The sequence below is a fragment of the Arachis ipaensis genome, chromosome B5 (assembly GCF_059453495.1).
Source record: "Arachis ipaensis isolate K30076 ecotype BB chromosome B5, ASM5945349v1, whole genome shotgun sequence".
NCBI classification, from domain to species: Eukaryota; Viridiplantae; Streptophyta; class Magnoliopsida; order Fabales; family Fabaceae; genus Arachis; species Arachis ipaensis.
In genome coordinates, this window is record NC_142440.1 from 129065425 (window position 1) to 129075022 (window position 9598).

At 36.2% G+C, this 9598-nt stretch overlaps 1 long non-coding RNA gene and 1 pseudogene across 1 annotated transcript; both read left to right on the forward strand.

The window, feature by feature from the left end:
- The first annotated feature begins 4527 nt into the window (after positions 1-4527).
- Positions 4528-6232, forward strand: LOC110272283 (uncharacterized). The gene is made up of 4 exons (XR_015883600.1): positions 4528-4666; positions 4747-4851; positions 5599-5794; positions 5904-6232. It is a non-coding gene; the product is annotated as an uncharacterized LOC110272283 (long non-coding RNA).
- Positions 6233-8749: 2517 nt separating this feature from the next.
- On the forward strand, positions 8750-9598 carry LOC107642018 (protein NDR1 pseudogene; annotated as a pseudogene).

A 9598-nucleotide genomic window follows, 5' to 3' on the forward strand; every position in this document is an offset into this window, starting at 1 on the left:
TTATAACTTGGCGTTCAACTCCAGAAAGAGTCTCTGCACGTGTAACATTCAAGCTCAGCCCAAGCACACACCAAGTGGGCCCCGGAAGTGGATTTACGCATCAATTACTTACTTCTGTAAACCCTAGTAACTAGTTTAGTATAAATAGGACTTTTTACTATTGTATTAGACATCTTGGGACGTCTAGTTCTTAGATCATGGGGGCTGGCCATTCGGCCATGCCTGAACCTTTCACTTATGTATTTTTAACGGTAGAGTTTCTACACTCTATAGATTAAGGTGTGGAGCTCTGCTGTTCCTCATGAATTAATGCAAAGTACTACTGTTTTTCTATTCAATTCAACTTATTCCGCTTCTAAGATATTCATTCGCACTTCAACATGAATGTGATGAATGTGACAATCATCATCATTCTCCCACGAATGCGTGCCTGACAACCACTTCCGTTCCACCTTAGATTGGATGATTATCTCTTGGATCTCTTAATCAGAATCTTCGTGGTATAAGCTAGATTGATGGTGGCATTCATGAGAATCCGGAAAGTCTAAACCTTGTCTGTGGTATTCCGAGTAGGATTCAGGGATTGAATGACTGTGACGAGCTTCAAACTCGCGAGTGCTGGGAGTAGTGACAGACGCAAAAGGAGGGTGAATCCTATTCCAGTATGATCGAGAACCTCCAGATGATTAGCCATGCAGTGACAGCGCATCGGACCATTTTCACAGAGAGGATGAAAAGTAGCCATTGACAATGGTGATGTCCTTACATAAAGCCAGTCATGGAAAGGAGTAGGACTGATTAGATGAAGACAGTAGGAAAGCAGAAGTTCAGAAGAACGAAAGCATCTCTATACGCTTATCTGAAATTCTCACCAATGAATTACATAAGTATTTCTATCTTTATTTTCTGTTTATTTATTATTATTATTCGAAAACTCCATAACCATTTGATATCCGCCTGACTGAGATCTACAAGATGACCATAGCTTGCTTCATACCAACAATCTCCGTGGGATCGACCCTTACTCACGTAAGGTTTATTACTTGGATGACCCAGTGCACTTGCTGGTTAGTTGTATCGAAGTTGTGAATGAAAAATGATTTATTAAGACGTGCGTACAGAGTTTTTGGCGCCGTTGCCTTAGATCACAATTTCGTGCACCACTACTCTACCAAAAAGCAAACATGCAATCGGCTGTAAGTGAATTTTCAAGACAAAACTCAACATTGATTGGAGTGTGGAAAGGCACAAAACACGCCTTATTGCCAAGGGATTCACTCATCAAATTTCTGGACACAATTACTTCGATACAGTCATCCCTGTTGTCAATGCAAGATGAATACACTGAAAATTCTTCTTGCTGTGGTAGCATCGAAGTCTTGAATTGTTCACCAACTTGACTTGAATACAATATTTTTTCATGAAAATCTCCTTGAAGATGTCTATATGAAAACCCCACCAGGCCTTGAAGTCATTGATTCTAGCTTGGTATGCAAACTCACAGGATTTCTATACGGATTAAAGCAAGCTAGTTGACATTGGCACACAAAACTTGCATCAACCCTCATCAATTTTGTCTATCACCAATTAAAGCATGACGATGATTGCCTCTTCACTAAAGACACCTCTGACTCCTTCACTTCTATTCTTGTTTATGTGGACGATCTTGTCCTGACAGATAATTACATGAAAGAGATTTAAACAGTAAAGGATCATCTCCACCACCTTTTCCAAATCAAAGATATTGGTAAGCTAAAATACTTTCTAAGAATCGAATTTGCTAGAAGTAAAGAGGGTATCACCATGAACCAATGCAAGTATTGTTTTGAATTACTAGAAGACTATGGCATGTTGGCAGCAAAAGGATCCACTATCCCAATGAATTCTTCCATAAAATTGTCAAAGGATACAAAAATGAAACTGGAGAGCAACACTGAGTACTGAAAATTGATCGGAAGACTACTTTACTTGGCTAACACAAGGTCAGAAATTGGCTACGTCATAGGAAAATTAAGCAAATTCCTGGAGTGTCCTACTGATAATCACTTTAAAGCTGGATTAAGAGTCTTGAGATACTTAAAATCTGCCTCGTCACAAGGATTATTCTTCTCATCCGAGTCTGATCTTAAGGTCACAGCATATTCAGATAGTGATTGGGCAGCATGCCCTGATTCCAGATGATCAGTGACTGGATACTGTCTTTTTGTGGGAATGAGTCTCATCATATGGAAGAGCAAGAAGCAGCATGTGGTGGCAAGATCCTCAGCTGAAGCTGAGTATAGAGCTCTTGCAGCAGCCACCTGTGAAGCTTAATGAATTGCATTCATCATGGTTGAACTCAAACTGCCACTTACAAAGCCAATTGTTATATATTGTGATAGCCAAGTAGCATTACACATTACTGTCAATTTGGTGTTTCATAAGAGAACAAAGCACATCGAAGCAGATTGCCATATAGTTCGTGCTAAAGCAAAAGAGAATGTGACAAGTTACTACCCATTAAATCTGTAGAATAAGCTGTTGATATCCTGACCAAAACACTCAATCCCAAACTGTTTGCATCTTGTCATTGCAAGTTTAGGCTCCCTGACATACATGCGCCTGACTTGAGGGAGGGTGTGACTTGACATCCATGCCTTTCTCACTTTACTGCATACATGTGTTAAATAGTATAGAAGTTTGTTGGTTTGTTAGCATTAGTTATGTTAGCATATTTATCATTAGTCAGTTAGTTACTCTTTGAAATTATGTATAAATAGACCAACTTATACCAGAGGAAGTTAGTTCAATCACATTTTTCATTTTTGCATTTTTTCTCACACTGAGAATGGGAAAAAACTTTCTCCAATTCATTCGAGTTCTTGAGTGTCTCCCCTAAAGCTCAAGCAACACTTTTCACACATGGATTCTTGGATTTTCAATTAACAAAACATGAGTTATCAAATGCAGGTTCAAGTAAATTAACCCATCAACAACAAAAAAACTTCACAGTCAGGGATGAGATCCCAAAATAGCAAAATGGCAAGTTTTTTTTATGGGACAAAAATTTTAGAATTTAGCTAAAATTTTAAAAACTAAATAGAGATTTGTAACATCATCTCTTTTTGATGTCTTGGGCCACTTTTTTTGAATGAAATCTCTTCTTTTTTAAAAAAAAAAGTAATTGGTCATCAAATCAATAAAAATAAAAATTTAAAAGTGTAACTATTTTTTTTATTTTGACCAATTTCCTATCAAATAATTTTTTATTTTGAATTAGACTAATTTAATAATTAATTTTCAATTAACTAAATCAAACCAATCAATTCAATCTAGTTCTTCAATTCAATCTAGTTCTTAAAAGTTAAAACCATAGATTTAGCTAAAAATAAAATTTTAAGAGAGTTCTATAGAATCTGCCTACTATAATTATATAATTTGGAGAGAGAATGGATGAGATATTGAGATGCATATTTATATATATGTAAAAAAAGGCCACTTTATGTTTATCACCTCAATTATTTTTCATATTAATAAGATGTTATTAATTTTAGTATGGTAAGTAATATAACTTTTTCCCGATTACATAAGGGAAAAAAGGGGGAATCTAGGAGCCATTTAAACTACAATTTATTTTCGTAAATATTAATTAAGTAGGGAATGTTAAATAAGACATAGAATATTTAAACACAATGAACAAAAAGAAAGCAAAACTAAACAAAGTTGGTCAGAAATTATAAACTTTGAATAAAAAAATAAAATAAAATAAAATTTTGCAATTTCTTTTAAATTTGATTCTCGGTCCGTATATATTCTCTTTAAGGAAGCCGTTAACAAAAATAAAAATAAAAAGCTGCAGCAAATAAAGAAGGAGACCACTTACATAAAGACACAAAAAATGTCTTTATTTAAAGACGTTCATAGGTGTCATAGTATGATTGGACATCTCTATTAAACCGGTTAATAAGCTATTTTTTAATAGTTCAGAATAAAATCGATTTATTAAAGAAAAATAATAAACCTAATTATCCGTATTATAATTATTAGATTCGGTTTGTTTCGATCAATTTACACAATATAAACCGAGTTATATTTAAATTTTTTATAAAAAAACAAATATATCCTTAATTTTTAATTTTACAAACATTTAAATTCTTAATAATTTAAAAATACAATTAAACCCCTATAAAAAAATAATTCTAACCCTAATCCATTATCCTGTCCAAGCCCAAATTCAAGCCTATCGGTGAAATGGTGAAATAATTTGCAGCCTTCTGAGATTCCCCCAAACTCACTCGATCATGCTCAAACCTGGAAAGAAGGGATGTTCTCGGTAATACAATTCATCAATTCCCAAATTCAAAGTCGCAATCTTTCGAGAATTTACAGGAACTTAACTTACAGCAGGTAAAGTGGCTACTAATCTTGAAAGGCCCAGGTCTGTGATGACTCATTGCAGTGCTAATAGAGTTATGTTGAGAAGGCATTCCTCAAGCCAAGTTCTTCCTTCTGGAAGTAAGAGACTCTGGTGGAAGATGTTACTCTGGAGCCATAGGAACATACATAGACATATTTCAAGCAAATCAACACAGGTGAATCCTGGTGTGGCTGTAACGCACAATCCATACGGGTACTCTTCCGACACCCTTGAACCGAAGCACAAGCAGTCACCAAGAAACGTGGAATGGTAAGTATTGTATTCCATTCATTACGATTAATCACATGAAACCTTACCAGTTACCGATTATGAACGCGAGTGTGATTCAGAAGAGAGACGAGAGGATGTTTCGGTTGAGTAAGAACAAGGCTTATTCGAAATCTGCAGCTGATACAAGATTTGAGTTCTGATTCTCTCATTTTAAGGCTCTTCAGGTAATTTAATTTAATTTTTATTTTTCCCTTATTCTTCCATTTACATTGATAAATGCTAATGCAATAGTGTGTGAAGTAGAGTTCTGTTTTTTTTTTCACGTTAGCTTAATACGCTTCGTATGTTCGCAATTGTTGATCCGCGGTGATGAATTGATTATGCGTTTGGTGCGCAATTTGCAATGCAAGCCTCAGAATCTTAGATCCTACTATTGTAATTTAGAAACAGCAAAAACTAGTGCTTTATTTGTTGAATTTTATCAAAGATGATGAAATTTATTATGTGAAGAAGTTTAGTATTTTGGAAATGGATGATAATTAATTAAGGTGAACTAAAGTGAAGTTGTTCTGTTGAGCTATAATATAGAATCCTTGAGACTTGAATGTTTTATCAAATGCAAGTAGCGGATCGGGTTGTTGGTTTGATATGAATAACAAGTGTTCATACATATTTTTGTTCACATTATTAATAAAATAATACTAAGCAGTGGGATAAATCATAATATTGAATGACTACAGTGACATGTTAAAAGTAAGCAAAGATGACTTATCTTTAAGTTCTAAAGTAGTTGTAATCAAGGGGGGAAATGTTTAAATCACCAAAATTATACTCTTTATATCCAAATTTTGCTGCTAAAAAAGTTGTATGTTGATTTTAGAATTGTTTTAAATAGTAATTCAGTGTGCGGGGAAATAAAGGAAATAGATGGTTCTGTTAATAATAACAAATGCTGATTCTCTTGTTTGTAGGTACCCAAGGGATGGGAAGCTCTTTGTTTCTGTTGTTTCGGTAGAAAGTGGTAAAGCTATTGCAAAGTCAAGCAAGGTGCTGGTGCAATATGGGAGTTGTCAGTGGTCAGATTCTTTTTCAGAATTTGTATTGTTTCCAGGAGATAATTCTTCCAAGGAGATTGATGAATGTCTCCTCAAGCTTATTGTTGCCATGGTGCTGATACTATTGCTGTTTGCTTTTCCTATTGTGTATATTCTACTTTGTAGTTAAGATGTTTCTTTATCAGTTAGAAGTTTGTTTGAATTATGATGTGGCTTAACAGGGACCATCAAGGTCTAGTATCCTTGGAGAGGTCACTGTTAATATGGCAAGTTATGTGAGTTCAAATGCTGAATCTCCACTTTCACTCAAGCTGGGTAAGTGGCAACCATGGGACAGTTTTACATGTCAGATATACAAATAAAGTTGTCTTACTTTTATTGAGTGCAGAAACCTGGATGGTTGTGTTACTGTGGTTGGTTTCGCTGGGATTTAATTGTAGTCAACTTTGGGGGAAAAGTAACATTGGAAATCTGGAATATATTGCTGAGTATTGAATGTATCTTATTAATTCCAATTACTCTTGTTAATCGACAACTTGTTTTCTTTGGGTAATCTCTGTTCATTCAAGCGGTATTCACTGTAATTTTACTCTCTGATATACAATGTTGCATAGGATCATATGGAATTATATTTCTGCCCAAAGTTTTATAACTTGTATTCAATTGAAGTCTTAGCCACTAGATTCTGTGAGAGAGAAATGATAGTTAATTAGTTAGAGATTTGGTTGGAACGGCATGCATCATTCTCTTGTAAACAAAATTTTCAAGATTACATCATTGAGATTATAAACACATAATAAAGTCATAAAAAAGTTAATTACAATTAAAGACTTTGTTAAATTATCCATTGAAGCTGTACTCTCTGATTTTTTACAATGAAGCAAAGCTACAGATTTGTACTTGATTGATTCTCCTATACATATCTCTAAATGTATTTACACAGCATGACTCAAAACCACGACGAAACAAAGCCTCCTTCTAAGCAATGGGTTTGTCAAAAAGCTTAACATCCATGTTCACATTCTAATACTTCTTTCCTCCTATTTGCTATCATAAACCAGGTTCATGAGCCCAAAAAGCATCTGAATCCGGACAAAAAGAGAGAAAAATCTTGGATTTCTCTATTTGCTATGTGCCAATTGACAAAGCGAGCTTGTATCGACTTGAACAGAAAAAGGATGACCATAAAAAGATAGCATTTATCATCTTCCCTGCAAGATCATATCCAAACTTGAAAACAAGGACCAACATAAAATATACTAGAAGCAAAGCAGAAAGCCCATCTAAAAGCAGTTTCTCAAAGGAATAAATAAATGGAGTTATTAAAATTTTTCTTTTTTCATCACAAAGACAGTGCTTTATCTGTGATAACTCAAAACTCCAGGAACAAAAAATTATGAGGGGCATCCAGCAGTTATTGGCAAGTGGTGGGCTACTGGAAAGAAATAGATAGAAGCTACAAACCCAAATTACCTAAAGTGGATGGGACCTTGGAAATTTGGCATCTCAAGTATTGCTCTATGTTAAAATGTCTATAGTGGACAAATGAAGATGGCACCAATTTACTCAGACCATGCTTACATCAGTACTGTCATAAGCTTACATCTTAGGATTATGCTTTATCTATTAGAACATGTTGTTCATTGGAACCTATATAAATTTTGAAATACCATCCTTCTTTTCCAGAACAAAAAATAAAGCATACTCAAAGTTGTTAGCTATTTTCATTTTTTTTAGTAGATAACATTCTGTCGGTGAAGGTTCTTTACTTGTAGAAAACAACAAATTAAATGCACACAAATTGAGGATTCACCCAAAATTCAAGAATTATGAACATAGAAATCCTATAGGTGTTGACAAAACAACAAAATCAATGTGCTAATGAATTGTAAGTTGAACAAGCATCAAAATATAGCCAAAAGTGCCTCATCCAAGAACAATGTGCCTAACATTTTCGCAATTTAATCTTTATAGTAGATACAACACATAAATAAAATGCAAAACATTACATAGGCATTCAATCAAGCATGTGGTGTGCAATGCTGAAGAAGCCCTTCATGGACATACAAACTGAGACCAAGAGATTCAGGCAAACAACACTTGATTTGATTTTCATTTTTAGCATTCAGCAACAATCGTTACAAATCAGTAACAAGTAATCCTTAATCACACTAAACCTGAAATCAATAAAGCTAAACAAAAATTTTAGTAATGATTTGATTTCTATTTTTAGCAGCAGCAAGAAAATTTCAACAAAAGCTTCAGGAATTAAAAAAAGAGCAACAGCACAAAATCAATTATTTGATTTTCCATTAACCCAGTCACAGTTTCACATTCAAAAATCAACAAGGTCACATTCAAAAGCCAACAACAGGGCATAAAAGGAAGAGAAGAACCGAAGTGAAGGCAGTGCCGCTAACCTTCGACGACGACATGGACGGCACCCGGTGAGACGACAGCGAGTGGCAACACAGCGGCGAGCTGCTCCAAGTTCGAGAGAATCCAGTGAGGACGGGGACAGGGGGAAGGAGGACGCCGAACTACGAGAGAGGAAGTAGAGGCGCCGACAGCACGGACGGCGGCGGCACCGCGACAGAACAGTTGCAGGGAGAACTTAGGGTTTTAGTAGGGTGAGTTTGGAAGGTGCTATGGGTTCAGACTTCAGGTGATAGTGATATATGATTCACGTATTGGGGAAGGAAATGTGCGGGTGTTACTTGTTAAGGGAAAGGGGTGGGTTTGGAAAGTGGACCAGATTATTTTTCAAATCGGTTTTTTATTGAACCAGTTAGACCGGTCAGTCTGGCCGAATTTTAGAATATTAAAATTGATTTTAATTTGGTTAATTAAAAAATTTTAAAAAAATCGGTTCACTAAAAACGTCTAATAATATGATGCCACGTAGGCGTCTTTATAAAAATTCATTTTCAGTAACTTTATGGGAGCATCCCCTAATAAAGAAACCGGGATGCACTCAACAGTCAAAACTCTATCTCTACATTTTTTCCTTCCCTCTCTTTCTCTCTCTCGACTCCTGGCGGTATCACCACCACCCCCACCACGGCAGATGGCGGAGCAACACAGCTGCTGCTCATGCTGCTTCAGCTTCATAATAACCATGGGCCTCACCGCCCTCTTCTTCTGGCTCTCCCTCTGTGTTGACCAACCAAAATTCTATCTCGAGTCAATTTACGTTCCTGCCCTCAACAGATCCCTTCTATCAACAACAAAAACGACACCGTTTTATTCAAAATAAAGTTCATGAACCCTAACAAAGACAAAGGGATCAAATACGATGCCGTTCGGGTCAACATCTCCGTCTTCCTCTCCCAAAATATCACGCGCCAACTCCACCGCCGTCTCTCCTTTCTACCAGGGTCGCCAGAAGAAGGCGCATAAGCCTAGCTCTGCCTCCTTCGTCGGAAACCTTACGCCGGCGGCGGGGATGGACGGGAATGTGTATTTTCAGGTGGATTTTGCGACCGCGGTGAAGTACAAGATCTTGTTTTGGTACCCGAAGCGACACGGTATGTGGGGAGGGGCAAATGCGGAAATTAACAATGGGGGTGTGAAGGTGTATCCGAAACCGGTGAGGCTTGGCAACGAGCCACCGAGGATCGTGAACGGCGCACCAGAGTTCTGTGGAGGCTATCGTGCGCTTCTTCCGCTATTCCTAGTTGCGTGGATAATGCGCACTCATTGACTTGACTTGACTTGACTTCACTAGTCTGTATTTTTATTGGAGGAATTATTTAAATTAATTTAATTTAGTTATTTATTTATTTATTTTTAAAAAGCAGTGAAACACTGAAACTTAAAGTTCACTGCCATTTTTCCCCCTCACGTAGACTCTCTTGTTTTATTCATTCATCATTGTGTCATGTAAACCCAAAAAATGGAACATTAATTATTTACT